The sequence below is a fragment of the Malaclemys terrapin genome, chromosome 7 (genome assembly GCF_027887155.1).
Source record: "Malaclemys terrapin pileata isolate rMalTer1 chromosome 7, rMalTer1.hap1, whole genome shotgun sequence".
NCBI classification, from domain to species: domain Eukaryota; kingdom Metazoa; phylum Chordata; order Testudines; family Emydidae; genus Malaclemys; species Malaclemys terrapin.
The window spans coordinates 88,352,823-88,368,093 of record NC_071511.1 but is presented as its reverse complement, the minus strand read 5'-3'; the positions used below and the strand labels follow the sequence as shown (position 1 = coordinate 88,368,093).

Here is a 15,271-nt window from a genome sequence, read left to right as displayed (position 1 = left end):
GATGACCTATACATTCTGGTAAAGGATACCTGATATGAGGGAAACATTGAGCTATTATCAATAGCTCTTGTGGCTAACTACCGCCATTATGAAAGACACGAGACTACAGTATGTGGACCTCTGAAGGGAGAACACTGGACTCAAAGCTATTATGTCTCCTAGTTTGTTCTTGTGTGGCTATCTGAAGAAACCTGAAACAAATAGCTCATACTAGTATCTAGCAATGGTACTCCCATTTTTTTCCCTGAGGCTTGCACAATTGCAGTTAATTATGCTAAGTTGATAACCATTTATTCACTGCCTTTGTGGAATATTGCCTGCCTCCTATCCCTATATATTTATAAGGCTATGGGACTATCACCTCCAATGCATTTGTCAGGACTCTGCCTATATCAAAGATTTAATTACTTCCAGTAATGCTTCCAACAAGTGGTGACCAAAAGCATCTCAGAACTTGTTTTTAAAATGAAAAATGGTTTTTGACTACATTTTTTGTGTTTCTATCTTTATCTGACAGGTTTCAGAGTAGCAGCTGTGTTAGTCTGTATCTGCAAAAAAAGAGTACTTTTGGCACCTTAGAGACTAACAAATTTATTTGAGCATAAGCTTTCGTGGGCTACAGCCCACTTCATCGGATGCATAGAATGGAACATATAAGTGAGGAGATAAATATACATACAGAGAACATGAAAAGGTGGGAGTTGCCCACTCTAAGGGGCTAATTAATTAAGATGAGCTATTATCAGCAGGAGGAAAAAGTTTGTAGTGATAATCAAGATGGTCCATTTGAGACAGTTTGACATTGAATCTATTTCCCCATGTTAAATATCCTCACACCTTCTTGTCAAACTGTCTCAAATGGGCTATCTTGATTATCACAACAAACATTTTTTCTCCTACTGATAATAGCTCATCTTAATTAATTAGCCTCTTAGAGTGGGCAACTCCCACCTTTTCATGTTCTGTGTGTGTGTGTGTGTGTGTGTATATATATATATATATATATATATATATATATATATATGTATATGTATATGTATATATATATATATGTATATGTATATACACACACACAATCTCCTCACTTATATGTTCCATTCTATGCATCTGATGAAGTGGGCTGTAACCCACAAAAGCTTATGCTCAAATAAATTAAATTTTAATCTCGAAGGTGCCACAAGTACTCTTGTTCTTCTTTATCTAAAATGTCTTTTTTTTTTTTTTTTTTTTTTTTTTTTTGTCAAAGCATTTTTGGGGGTTTTCTGATTGAAAAATTTTGTATCTTAATATTTTGGCAGGATAAAAATTTCAATTACCATGTGAGCTCTATCCCATTCTATTGGCAGTGATCTCATTGGTGCTGGGAAAAAGGCATGCATGGGGGACAGGACTGTGAGAACTGAGCGAGGGTTGTACAAATACTCATGCAACATGGTCCTCTATAAAGCCCATAGTTAATGTTACCCTAAACTCAACACGTTGGACATAAGGAGCTTTTGGTGATGTGAGCCAGAGCACATCTTTCCATGGTAGGTAGGTACCTCTGGTGCTTAACTTGTGCCAGGGCTGAGCCCTGGTGCCTCCAGGCTTGGCAGTTCATAGTCCCACTACCATAGGTGGTGTGTATAAGAGGCTGTGGGAGGCCTCCCCCAAAAGGACTAGCCATGCAGGAGGACAAATGCCATGGATGCTGTGCAGATCACCTCCTTGTGGAGGCATGCTAGTTCACTGCCTTTGGAGTGCCAGAAACAATATTCCCTAGAAGTGAGGGGGCCAACAGTGGCAGGGGAGTGAGTGGTGAGGGGCTTCAGGGGAAGAGGCAGAGGGGGGAGGGGCCTGGCTACAGGCAGCAGTGGCCCCCTCACTTCTAGGGAACTTCTGGTAGTGAAGCCTTTCCCAACAGAAGATTTGTGCAGTACTTGTGCCCAGCACATCAGCGCTTGTTGTGTCAATTATCAGGGGCTAGCTGTGTTACCTTGTATCTACAAAAACAACAAGGAGTCTGGTGGCACCTTAAAGACTAACAAGTGTATTTGGGCATAAGCTTTTGTGGGTAAAAACCTCACTTCTTCAGATGCACCTGAAGAAGTGAGGTTTTTACCCACAAAAGCTTATGCCCAAATAAATCTGTTTGTCTTAAAGTGCCACCAGACTCCTCCTTGTTTGTGTCAATTATGAAAGTTAAAAAACTGTTTGAGCCCCAGTAACTGAAAGCACTGGGTTCCTTTGTCTACTTAGTAGGGGGAGCCTGCCTCAGTTTCTCTTCATCCTGCCCCTAGGGTAAGTCCTAACTTTTCTCTTGTGGGCCTGCTGTTTGTGGCTGGGGGTGGATTAGAGCCTCTAATTTAGAGAAGCCTGGGCTGAGCAGAAAGGCGAAGGGGATTTGGCTTTGGCACGTGTACAAGTGACAGGTCAGAGGCCATCAGGAGGGCCGCTAGCCGAGAGGATACTGTTGGGGTAAGGGGCAGAGGCTACCCCGGGGGGGCCATGCTGTTTGCCCACTGTTCCGCCTTTAGGTGCGCACGTAGCCACGCCCCCGAAGAAGCCACGCCCACAGTTTCCAGGGTGACTGTCTCACAGGCTGCTGCGCTTGCGCAGGGCGCTGCTGCTGTGCTCGCGCTCACGTAGGCGCAGCGTGGCCAGCAGCTGTGGCCGCCTCCCCATCCGCGGGCGGAGCGACCCGGGCCCCGGCCGATATAAAGATTCCGAAGAGGCCCAGGGACTGTCGGGCTGCGCCACACAGCAGGTCCTACCGTGTCTACCCTCGGCTCGGCGCAGGCAGAGCGGGGCCCAGCAGCACCAGCCAGCAGCCTCCTTCCCTCAGGTGAGGCGCCATCCTACCTGCTGTCCCGCCCCGCCCCGCCCCCGGGGCGTGAGCGGAGCCGCGGGCGGCTGACCCCGCCGAGGTGGCCTTTCTGGGGAGTCTCTTCCCTTGGGGCCGGGGCTGCTTATCCCTCTCGCCTGCTGTCGTCAGGCGCCTGCTCCACCCGCGGGGGTTTGCGGCGGGCCGGACCCACCGGGTACCGGGAGTAGCGGGGGTGGGGTGTTAAAAGCGGCGAGAGCTCGCGGCCCGAGAGAACTTGTGCGGTCCGGAGCTGGTCCGAGGGTCTTTTCTGGGCCGTGAGCCGCGCCAGCAGCCTCCTCGGGCCCAGCTGGAAGGGGGTGTCCGGGCAGATGAAGTCATCCACCCACTTTAGGACCTCCCGCTGATCCCGAATCTTCTTTCCGTGAAGGACGCATATTTGCAGCAGATTATTCTGCGTATTGATCGGGTTGAGCACGTGTTTGCTACTTCTGATATGGGATCAGATTTCTTCTGTAGTCAAGTGCAGTTATGCAATGGATTAGCCATCTATATTCTTAGCCTGTGCCCATTGTCATGGCACCAGAGTGCATATTGGATATATTTGTTTAAACAAGAATACTGTAGCCTGAGGTTACACAGATGGGTTTTCCTTGTAACTCCTGAGTTCCAGTCTTTAGCAGACTGAATTGCATTGGGGCAGTTTAAAGCAGTTTCTTTAAATTAGAAGGGGAAAAAACTTGTAGTAATAAGCTTTTGGGCTATTTTATTTGTGCATCAGATGCTAGAAATATGTGTTTATGCTGAACTCTGTAAAGTGATCTCTTTGCGAGTCAGTGGAAAAGACATAAGAATCAAGAATTAGTTGTTGCAAGCAAGGATTACATACTATACACAATTTTTACTCTCTAGTTTATTTTAAAGAGGTGTAGTTCTTTTTTTGAGTTTCCTCTTGGAAAGAACTTTGGAGAGATGAAATGTCCATTACGTGAGTGGGGGAGGAGTGATACGTGGCAGTAGCATTCTTTCACTAACCTTTTGCTTGCTTTATGAACTTCTGGAAAGAAGTTTTTCATTTCCCCTATTACAGTTAGTGTTGCATAATATGAATAAAGAGCATGCAATTTAATCAAAAAATATACAGATGTGAAAAACCTGACATTGCATAAATCCCATTGCTTTCTTCTAATTTTTGGTCACTAGTATTTTTTCAGAGTCTTTCTCTGAAAAAAAGAGGTTAATCCAAGCTATTTGTGATTTATCAGGAACTGTTAGTCTAAGCAATTCTTATTTTGAGAAGTTTAAAGTTGCATCACCCTCTCAGTTATCAGAGACTAAATAGAATTTACATTGAGTTTTGTAGGAACAAAAGTACATTTAAACAGACTTCAGTTATGTACATATGGTGTTAAAAGCAAAATAGAAATGAAATTTTAAATGTAACTAGCTTTAATTCTAGCTTATGTTTAAGTGGGAATATGAAATGTAGCTGATTGGGTCAGTAGAAGCTTTGCATACATCATATTTATTTTTATCTTGTGGCAAGCAATTTAATTGCTAGAGGCCTGGTAATTTATTTTCATGTTTAAGATCCTGAAAAAGACCACTTCATTCATTCTGACCATTACTTTGTAATGCAGTACTTTGCAAACTAGCACTGGATGTAGGTTACAGAGGCAACTTTTTTTTTTCTGCTTGTGAGGCTGGGTCTACATTATGAATCTTACAGAGGCACAGCTCCTGCCTAGCCACTCTTTGCTGGCGGGGAAGAGCTCTCCTGCTGGCATAACTAAAGCACCCCCGACGAGCTTGCAGGTATGCCATTGGCCTTGGCTACATTGGCAATTCACAGCGCTGCACTTGCTGCGCTCAGGGGTGTGAAAACCCCCCCCCCCCCCCCCCCCGAGTGCAGTGCTGTAAAGCGCCAGTGTAATCCGCGCCTGCAGCGCTGCACGCTCACTCGCAGCGCTGCAAGCTATTCCCCTCGGAGAGGTGGAGCTCTCGCAGCGCTGGCGGCGTGATTACACTCGCGCTTCACAACGCAGCGCTGTGAATCCGCCAGTGTAGCCAAGGCCATTATAACTTAGACACTACTGCGATGGTTCCATCGAACTGGCTGTGTCTACAGTGGGGGTTAGGTTGGCCTAATGACAACGCATAGGGTGTGAAGTTTTTCACAGCTCTGAGCCATGTATTTAGGTTGACCCAAGTTTTAGGTATAGACCAGGCTGTAATGTAGGTTGGAGCTAAGGCAGAGGAAAATATCGGACTAGATGTACCTTTTTAGTAATACTGTTGTATGAATATACAAAAATTAAGGTTTGAAGCAAATTATTGTACTTACCCAGCTAAAGATGACCGAGAAAACCTCTGATGTTTGCTTATAGTAAATGCATCAAATGTTTTACAAATATATTTTTTTAACTTCCACTTGTGAGCTGGTGGGTGGCCTAATAGGCCTGTGCATTGCTGTGAAGAAGCCCTGTGTTCCCTTCCTGCTCACTCCATTAGTTTGGGGCTGGGAGTCTGCAGAAGCAATGTAGTCAGTCTCAAGGAGATAGTTTGTTCTGCACTGCTTGCTATGAATCCCTTTGTCAAATTAGGTCCTGCCTATATATGAGAGATTTCCACTAGTGTAGTTAAATCAATGCAAACCCCTGCATAGCCATAATGCACTGCATAGCTTTAAAATGGGGCTTATACTTATGTTAATAATCTGATCCTACACTGGATCAAGGTAATTGCACCACCATAACCCATGCTCTTACATCTGTGTAGTGTAGCTACATTAGGGATTTGCATTGGTGTAACTACTCTAATATAGACAGAGTGTAAATCTTACTCCTGGGGAAATTCTGTGCCAAAAAATAAAAAATTATGCACATGCGATTTTAAAATTCTTCAAATTTTATTTGTCAAAATAACAGTATATAATCATTCCAGTTATTTTGGTAATTTATTTCAAAATACTTTACCAAAATATGACTGTAACAAATAACACTAACACACACACACACACACACACACACACACACACACACACACACACGGAGCAGAGAGTTAGAAACCCCTAGGACAACCGAGTTCCTGTTTCTCTGCCCTCGCCCCCCCCGAGCCCTGTCATGGGGGGGGGGGGGCAGAGCCCAGCTCCCCCCCCCGAGCCCAGCTGTGGGGATCCCCTGGCCCCCCTCCCAGCCCAGACACTCTCACCTCCTACCCTCCTAGAGCCCAGGGATCCAGAGGGAGAAACAGCCTGATGCTGGTCCTGGTCCTGTGTGCTGTCACCTCCTTCAGGGCATGCTGGGGACTGCAGCTGCCAGGAACCCTCCAGCTCCCTCGCCCTCCCCTCTGGCATGGTCTTCTATTTGCAAGCTGGGCTCTTCTGGGTCCAGCAGCCCCTAGTGGAGGCCAGCAGCTGTGCAGTCCATTTCTGAGGGGCAGGGGAATGGAAATTCTGCACACATAACACTAATTTCTGCCAAATTCTGCATTGTGCAGTGGCACAGAATTCCCCCAGGAGTATCTGAAACTCTGCATCCAGCCACGAGGGGGTGCCTTAGAGTTGAGATGCATGAGGGGGTGAGAGTGGCTGGGCTGGGAGGAGATATGAATTTTTGTCTGTTGTTACAGATGTACCTGTTGACAGGTTTTTTGAAATTGCCAAAATAATTGAAACTGGCATGATTATATAGTGTTCTTTTGACAAATAAAATTTGCAAAATTTTAAAATATTGTGTGCATAATTTTTTTGGCACAGAATTCCCCCAGGAGTAGTTGCAGGAAACTTGGCCGCTAGCAATCCCTCCTGGTGGCCACTTTCTCGGCCATAGTGATCCCTCTCAGCCGGTCTCTTACCCAGACTCCTGCACTGGGTCTTTTTGGCTCAGCCCTGTGGCAGAGTTATGTAACCGTTCAGTTCGCTTCTGGGGTTCAGGATTAAACAAAAGGTCCTTTGCCAATTCTGGGCTCAACTCCAAACTGTTAAGTGTTTTTTTGCTATTCCTGTATTTGACTCCAGTTCCCTTACCCATGTAGGCCCTGGCTGAGGACTCCTCTCCATCAGAGATACCTGTCTCCTCCACAGTCTCTTTCCAGCTGTTCTCTTTCAGGGCAGGTTAAGTCAACTTATTACTGTGGTGGTTCATGCCCAGACTACCCTCCTTCTGTCAGTAGTGCGTGTCCTCACCAGGAGGGCTTCCACCAACTTAAGAGGGATGGGGGAGGGGGGGTGCTCCACATGCAGCTCTGTGCCCGGAGCCTGGCTCCCTGCCCCCTGCCATCGGGAGCCTGGCTGCCCCCCAGGGCTTCCTGCTTCCCGCTGGGGATGTAAGCTGCCTTATGTTGACCAAACTCTATAGTGTAGACCAAGCCTCAGTCTACTTATATGGCTTAGTTCCGCCTCTTTTATCCAGGATGTGGTTAGATCCCCGCTGCGCCCGCCCACCCACCCACCCCCGACAGAAATTCAGAGCATGACTATTTGGGTCCTTTCCCTTGCCTTGCTGATGATGGTAGTTAAGCTCAATAACAGACTGCATCCAGCTGAACAATATTGTCTCATAGTTTACTTGTGCTCCCCTGGCAGTCTATATCAGGGTGGATTGATTTAAATCAAAGCGATTTTAAATAATTGATTTTAATGATTTGAATCCGCAAACAGGAAACATTGATTTAAAATCGATTTTAATCAAGTTTTGCATTTGTACTTTTTAGTTGTTTTCCTAAAGAAAGTTTCTCATTGGTTGGTAACCATCATAACGTTGATTTGCAACTAACCATAGCCTTTACACTACATTTGGTTGTTCTTTTTGCTAACTGGGAAGATGCGCTATAGCTGTACTAATTTATTTAAGCAATTATATAATTGATTGATATTTTTATTTGTGATTTGTGCCACGCTCTAATTGAATGGAAATTCAATTAAATGCACAAACCCAACATTTTAATTAAACAAAAAAAAATTACCTTAAGTGTGCTGGATATGTAAGGAAAAATAATTAAAAAATTTTTTTGCATTAAAAACTAATTTATTAAATAAACTACTACCTGTTAGGGAATTGAAGGGATTGAACTAGTATATTTCATCCTCTCCTCACTAGTTTTTATTCATAAATTGGGAAAGGAAAACAAACTTTCCTGCTTTTTCAGTTGGTTTCTAACTTCTGAATGAACTAGTCATTGCACTGAGAGAGTTGAATAAACTGAAATGAAAATCTGGTTTAGCATTGCAGCAAACTGATTCCAGGTGCTTAGTCAGTGGCTTCTACCAGTTCAGTGGTCTGACTTTCTTTAAAACAAGGCAGAAAATATGTACTGTTCAATATTTTTTAATTTTTATTTAATTTGAATGCTTTTAATATAATAAATTTAGATCTTAACATAACTGTCAATTTTAAATTTACTTTTAAATAGTTTTAAATTTAATTTAAATAAAAACAGATTTAAAACTCTTTATCCATCCTGGTCTGTATCTTGTTTCTTGTCAGAATTAGACTGTAAGTCCCTTGGGGAGGGACCATCTTTTTGTTCACTGTTTGTACAGTGCCTTGCACAATGGGATCATAGCCTGTGACTAGAGTCACTAGGTAGTTGCTACAATAATCAAATGATAAATAACAAGCGATATGAATTAAAACTGATTTTAGTTATTTTTGTGCAAGTCTGTGTGTAGACATTTCTGTTTCAAAATTGGACGTAGCTAGAGTTGATTTTAGTTAAAGTTGGTCAATTGCCAACTTTAACTAAAGTAGAGTTAACTACTTTAATTCCAAAATAGCATCCATACATACTTGCACAGAAATAACTAAATCAGTTTTAATTCACGCTCCTTATTTCAGTATAATTTTGTGTGTAGATCAGCCCAAAGTAGAGATGAAAAGGATTTTTGTTTTAAAAAAAAAAAAAATCCCCAAGCCGTCATCTTTTCCTAGACTCATAGAACTGGAAGGGACCTCGAGAGGTCATCTAGTCCAGTCACCTGCACGCAAGGCAGGTCTAAGCATTATCTAGACTATCCCTGACAGGTATTTGTCCAACCTGCTCTTAAAAATCCCCAATAGTGGAGATTCCACAACCTCTCTATGCAATTTATTCCAGTGCTTAACCACTCTGACAGGAAGTTTTTTCCTAATGTCCAACCTAAACTGCACTGCCCTTGCTGCAATTTAAGCCCATTGCTTCTTGTCCTATCCTCAGAGGTTAAGAAGAACAATTTTTCTCCCACCTCCTTGTAACAACCTTTTATGTACTTGAAAACTTATCATATTCCCCCTCAGTCTTCTCTTCTCCAGACTAAACAAACCCAATTTTTTTCAATCTTCCCTCATAGGTCATGTTTTCTACACCTTTAATCATTTTTGTTGCTCTTCTCTGGACTTTCTCCAATTTGTCCACATCTTTCCTGAAATGTGGTGCCCAGAACTGGACACAATACTCCAGTTGAGGCCTGATCAACGCACAGTAGAGCAGAAGAATTACTTCTCATATCTTGTTAACAATACTCCTTTTAATATATCCCAGAATGTTTGCTTTTTTTGCAACAGTGTTACACTGTTAACTCATATTTAGCTTGCGATCCACTATGACCCCCAGATCCTTTTCCGCAGTACTCCTTTGTAGGCAGTCATTTCCCATTTTGTATGTGTACAACTGATTGTTCCATCCTAAGTGGAGTACTTTGCATTTCTCCTTATTGAATTTCATCCTATTTACTTCAGACCATTTCTTCAATTAGTCCAGATCATTTTTAATTTTAATCCTATCCTCCAAAGCACTTGCAACCCCTCCCAGCTTGGTATTGTCCGCAAACTTTATAAGTGTACTCTCTATGCCATTACCTAAATCATTGATGAAGATATGAACAGAACCGGACCTTGCGGGATCCCACTCATGTCCTTCCAGCATGACTGTCAACCACTGATAACCCCTCTCTGGGAATGATTTTCCAACCGGTTATGCACCCACCTTATAGTAGCTCCATCTAGGCTGTATTTCTCTAGTTTGTCTATGAGAAGGTCATGTGAGACAATATCAAAAGCCTTACCAAAGTCAAGATATACCACATCTACCACTTCTCTCTTCCCCACCCACAAAAAAATCCACAAGGCTTGTGACCCTGCCAAATAAACCTATCAGGTTGGTTTGACACGATTTGTTCTAGACAAATCCATGCTAACTGTTATCACCTCATTATCTTCTAGGTGTTTGCAAATTGATTTCTTAATTATTTGCTCCCTTTCTGGGTACATACATGAAGCTGACTGGTTTGTAATTCCCCAAATTGTCCTTATTTCCCTTTTTATAGATGGGCACTATATTTGCCCTTTTCCAGTCTTCTGGAATGTCTTCTGTGACTTTTCAAAGATAATTGCTAATGGCATAGATATCTCCTCAGTCAGCTCCTTGAGTATTCTAGGATGCATTTCATCAAGCCCTGGTGATTTAAAGGCATCTAACTTGTCTAAGTAATTTTTGACTTGTTCTTTCCCTGTTTTAGACTCTGATCCTACTTCATTTTCACTGGCATTCACTATGTTAGATGTCCAATTGCCACCAACCTTCTTGGTGAAAACCGAAACAAAAGTCATTAAACACCTCTGCCATTTCCACATTTTCTGTTACTGTCTTTCCCCCCTCATTGAACAACGAGCCTACTCTGTCCTTCGTCTTCCTCTTGCTTCTAACGTATTTATAGAATGTTTTCTTGTTACCCTTTATGTCCCTAGCTAGTTTGATCTCATTTTGTGCCTTAGCCTTTCTAATTTTCTCCCTACACACTTGTGTTATTTGTTTATATTTATTCTTTGTAATTTGACTGAGTTTCCCCTTTTTGTAGGACTCCTTTTTTGAGTTTTAGATCATTAAAGATCTCCTGGTTAAGTCAGCATGATCTCTTGTCATACTTCTGTCTTTCCTACTCAGTGGGATAGTTTGCTCTTTTGCCCTTAATAATGTCTCTTTGAAAAACGGTCAACTGTCTTCAATTGTCTTTCCCCTTAGACGTGCTTCCCATGGGATTTTCCCTACTGACTCTTTGAGTTTGCTAAAGTCTACTTTCCTGGAATCCATTGTCTTTATTGTGCTGTTCTACCTCCTACCAGTCCTTAGAATCGTGATCACTTTCATCCAGGTTGCCTTCCACTTTCAAATCCTCAACCAGTTCCTCCCTATTTGTCAAAATCAAATCTAGAACAGTCTCCACCTTCCGAAATAAAAAATTGTTTCCAATACATTCCAAGAACTTGTTGGATAATCTGTGGCCTGCTGTGTTATTTTCCCAACAGATGTCTGGGTAGTTGAAGTCATCACCAGGTCCTGTGCTTTGGATGATTTTGTTAGTTGTTTAAAAAAAGCCGCATCCACCTCTTCTGCCTGGTTTGGTGGTCTGTAGTAGACCCGTACCATGACATCACCCTTGTTTTTTACCCCTTTTATCCTTCCCCAGAGACTTTCAACAAGTCTCTTATTTATCTCAACCTCAGTCCAAGTGTGTACCTTTTTGATATATAATCAATCAAAAAGGCAACACCTCCTCCCTTTTTTCCCTGCCTGTCCTTCCTGAGCGAGCTGTACCTTTCTATACCAATATTCCAGTCATGCGTATTATCCCACCAAGTTTCCGTGATGCCAACTATGTCATAATGGTTTATTTACTAGCATTTCGAGTTCTTCCTGCTTATTCCCCATATTTCTTGCATTAGTATACAGACATCTAAGATACTGATTTGATTCCCCACCAGTTCTGTCTTCTTTCACTTATTTCTGCTATAACAGACCATGCTCCCTCCAGATTTTGACCCTTTTAACACTTTCAATGATTAACGTTTGCTTAATGTCTTTGACAAAGATTCAACACTTTAATTTCTTCAGTTAAAATATTAAGAGCCCCTTGATAAATGTCGTCATACCTCCCAATAGTTTAAGAAAACCAGAGATCGGACTTCATCTTCATATTTCCAAGGTAAAAAGCAGCCAGAAAATGTTTGTGCCACATCTTCTTTATACACCATAAACTGTCAAAATCCAATTTAAAATAAATAACAAAAACTAGGGGGAAAAAAACATAAGAGTTAACTCAGTTACAAATGTGTCGTTAAAGAGAATGTCCTAAACATTTTCTAGTTAAGGAAAAAAAGTGTTTAGGAGAGGAGACATTTACCCATATATGTTCTGCTCATTTGCATCTGTGTGAAAAGTAGATATTTAAATTGGTCTTCATAATACAGCTCTTTAATATTAAAGAGTTCAGATAACTGGTTTTTAGAACTTCTGTACTAAGATTCTTATGTGATATTTATTGGCTTGTGATTTCCACTATTTGTCTGAAAATTCACACTTCTGAGTTTATAATTGCCTAGTGGTACACAGTGGTTCATGGAACTCTACTGCCTTTAGGAATTCCACTAGTAAAGGATTTTTCTTCTTCTGTCTGAACAGCTTCTTGTCAGTCATTTCTCATCTCAACCTCAGTATTTTCCTTAGCAGTTCTAAAGCTTGTCTCCATTCTCTTGAGCTTTCCTTTTTAGGGTATGTCCAAGTATGTTATGTAATTTGAATTTAGCTATTTTCAGGAAGGGGAGGGATTCCCAGTTTCAATGTTCACAAATATTAAAGAGTTCCTTCTCATTTGACTTGTTCCTTTTTAGCCTCTTCATATCAGGAAAGTTCACTGGAGTTAGATTTATTACTATTTTAAATAGCTGATTCTCAGCCTTCAGATGCTGAACAGCCAACGTAAGCGCATCATACTGTATTGTTAAAGTCCTGAATTTGATGTCATAAAAATTTTGCAGCATGACGTGTCATATGAAGAGTGGCCTAGTGGTTAGGGCATTAGCTTGGCATGTGGAAGAGCCAGGTTCAATTCCTTGCTCTGTTACAGACTTCCTGTATGATCTTCTCTTAAGATTTGTCCATAAGGTTATTCTGTAGCAGCGGTTCTCAAAGTGTGGAGGGCGGAGGAACCTTTTTATTGGGGGGGGGCTGGGGCCAGCCCCTATGTGGGGACGAGGAGGGAGTGCCCCCATTCCTGCTCCGGCCTCGCTCCTTTTCTTCCCCCAGACCAGCTCTGATTCCAGCTGCAGCTCCATTCTGTCCCTAGTCCAGCCCCAGCTCAGCTCAGCCCTCATTCCTTCTCCATCCCCAGACCAGTTTCGCCCCAAGCTCTGCTGCTGAGGAAGCCTTGGCTGTGCTGTAATGGAGGGTGTGTGTGGACCGATTCCATTACGCCCCCACCCCCCTTTACCGGTGACTGGAAAAGTTTGAGCACCACTAGAGTAAGATAGGACATGAATTTTAAAGCAGACCAGCTATACTAGAATAACTACATGTGTAGACAGACTTTCTGCCTAACTGTAAAATGGTGCTAATATCACTTTCCCTACCACATGGGGGTATTGTGAGGATAAATACAGTGATTTGGGCTAAATAAGTACCTTATTGCACATCTTCAAAAATTCAACACTGATAGGGTGAAAAGCATTATTTGACTTCCAGTAAGCAAAGAATTAACTCCAGCCTCATCTCTCTCAAAGGTGTTAGGAAAGTGGAGGCCTGATCAGGTGCTCCAAAGAAAATACTATTAAAAACAGTTGAGTGATCAGATGGAAGAGGATTTTGTGGAACTCTGCCTCCTCCCAACAGTTATTACAATTAAGGTTTAATCCAAGTTTGGAAAAGCAGGAAGTGTGTTTAACTGGCCACATTTTGCTTAGTTTCTTTTAATGTGGGCACACTGAGGGTCAAAAATAAAGCCTTGGATAAAAATTTCACTTGGTGAAAGACTTATCTTGTTGATGAAAAAGCTGACCCTTTGTTGGCACATTGGGCTACATATAAGACCATAAACAACCTCCTAAACTTTTATATCTGTGTTTTTTAAATGGATCAGATTGTGTTGGTATATAACTAGTGAGGTGTGGATACCAGAACTGGTGTGTTGCAGTTGGATCCTTGTGTATAAGACCATACTTACCACAACAGTATATCTTTTGGGAACTGGTTGCTGAAGAATTACATGATTGAAAGAACTTCAAAATTTAAAGTTCTGGTACCTATACTAATCTGCATTCTGAGATGTATGTTTGGTAACCATTAATTCAGTTAGAGAAATTAGGATTTCTTTGCACAAACCTCCCTAGTTGAGACGCTTCAACAAGAAGTGAACAGATTCTCCTCCCCCCCCCCCCCCCCCATGCTGTATTTTCTACCAGTGTATTTAATAAAGCTGCACAGTATAACTGGTGAAATGCTGAACCCTGATTATCAGGTTAGATAACTCAGGATTTTCTGACAGTCCTCTGTGGAGATCTGAATAGCAGTTTTGTGCATTATGCCTTTTTAAAGCACACCTACATTTTTAACAGGAGGAACTAAGCAGCACACTGGGAGCTTAACAAACAGGCCACAAGACAAGTTAAACAAGATGAATAATTGGCATGGCATTATATTAGTATGCCTATAGCTGCTTTAATTTTACTTTGTTCACAGGGTCACTTAGTTTTCCTTTACTCTCCCACGGAAATTTTATGCACATTTACTCTGACAGTAACTCTCTTGCAATCTCCCATCAGTCTGTAGAGCACAAAGAGAGTGAATATTTATATAACTCCTTTTAAAAAAATGTAATACTCTTCTGTTTGGGAAGAGAGATGCAGACCCAAGTGTGGTATCTATTTCTTTAAAAACAAAAACCCACACCCATATTCCTCTAGGAGCAGTACTTAACAGTTGTAAAGAAAATCTGTTTGCTTACAGAGGGATGCCTTGTGGTCTTGAGATGGTTGCTATCTTAGTTGGAGCTGTTTTAGAGGAGAAAACTGTAGAACTGTCTGGAATTTCAATTAGAAGAAAATTGAAGGACTTGGAAGTTTCAAATGGCAAGGAGGAGAAAAGTAAAGTTTCTATTCAACTTTTTTTTAATAGTTTGTCATTTGCTCTGAGGGTTGTGTGTGTGTATGCATGTATATTTCCAACTATACACCCACCCAACACATTTTGAAGAAGAGAGGTTATTTTTATTTGACCTAACATTTAAAGTATCCTCTGATATTCCTGGGGAACAGGAGGAGGGAGTAGGTGGAATTGTGGTGGGTTTTACAATCCTAGTGCAAGTAGTATGTAGAAGGAATGGAAGAAGTGGAGACAAAACATGATTTTGAATGCTTTAAACCATATATAACTTACAGGTTTTATAAGTAAAATATTTTTCTCCGAATATCTGAGCTCCAGCAGGGATGGAAGCCTTCTGGGATGGTAATAGAAGTTGTTGGAGGATCCAGAGCTCTCCGCAGATGCCAGGAAAGACTCCATCTAGGCAATGAAAAGAGTATGGGATTGTCGAGAGAGAGGGTTTGGAGGGAGTGGATACAACTGCATCTGGGGCCAGAAGCTTTCTGGGAGATTGCCACACTGTTAGAAGAAGCTGTGAGATAAGGTGAAGGGGGAAAACTTTGATGCTAGAGTACATCA

The 15,271-nt window shown here is 42.0% G+C and overlaps 1 protein-coding gene across 3 annotated transcripts in view; it reads left to right on the top strand.

Moving 5' to 3' along the window:
• Positions 1 to 2,606: 2,606 nt before the first annotated feature.
• P4HA1 (prolyl 4-hydroxylase subunit alpha 1) overlaps positions 2,607 to 15,271 on the top strand; it is a 62,256-nt gene continuing 49,591 nt past the window's right edge. For all 3 annotated transcript variants that reach the window (XM_054033748.1, XM_054033747.1, XM_054033746.1), the window contains exon 1: positions 2,607 to 2,824. The gene's annotated coding sequence lies outside the window, so the exon portion shown is untranslated. The remainder of the gene's footprint in view (positions 2,825 to 15,271) is intronic.